This window comes from Oryzias melastigma, linkage group LG19 (genome assembly GCF_002922805.2).
Source record: "Oryzias melastigma strain HK-1 linkage group LG19, ASM292280v2, whole genome shotgun sequence".
In the NCBI taxonomy this organism is placed as follows: Eukaryota; Metazoa; Chordata; class Actinopteri; order Beloniformes; family Adrianichthyidae; genus Oryzias; species Oryzias melastigma.
The window spans coordinates 396,263-397,197 of NC_050530.1; positions in this window are offsets into that span (position 1 = coordinate 396,263).

Consider the following 935-nt stretch of genomic DNA (forward strand, 5'->3'; position numbering starts at 1 on the left):
GAGGTGGATGGTGATGGAATGTACTCAGGGGGAGAGCGCCCGGCCATCCCCACGCCAAGACCCCCCGCCGGGGCAGCAGCTGAAGCCAGGACCCCCCAACACCTGCCATGGAGCCACGGAGAGAGACCGCCCGCCGGGCAATCCCGCCGAGCACCCAGACCGGGGCACGCGGAACCATAATAACATTTTGTGATCTGTTCATGCAGATTTATAGTGGAGTATTCATCCGGAATAATAAGATTGAAATCTAAAGCTCTGATCATAACAAGAACAAATTAAATATCCGATCCTGATTGGACAACGGAGCCCGATTTCGATCAGGACATCCCTAGTTTTAAGTCACATTTAGGATCTCCTGATTGAAATCAAACTGGTTTTATTTTTTGGATTATTAATAAAGAGTGATAGTTTCTGAAATTCAACAAATTCTAAAAAAACAGTCACTTTAAAGCATTGACTGTAACGTCACGTTTAATTTTAATAGTTTAATTTTGGCTCCAACCAAATGAAGTCCATTCAGTTGTCATGTTTTCGCAATGCGGTCGCCGCCATGTTGGAGCCAGAGATCGTCAGTAAGCTGATATTGGTCCGAGTCAATTTCTATGGCAACCACTCTCACCAATCAGGAGTGCTCTTGTTAGAAGTCCACACCCCTACCGCTCGGATGAATCTGTCAAACGTTTTGACCGTTGGGCATCGGAGCCACCAAGCTCCACCTACTTTCATTGTGGAATCTCATTGGTCACTACAGAAAACAAATCGTGAAAAAAGAGGACTATCAAGAAGATGTTACTAAAAGGTATCAGAGCAAGAATGTTTATTCAATTCAACTTTATTTATATGGCCCAATCATACAACACAGATGTCTCAACAGGTTTCAACCGGTAATTGTCCGAAACACAAACACAGAATTCCAGGAGAAAAAATAAGAAACC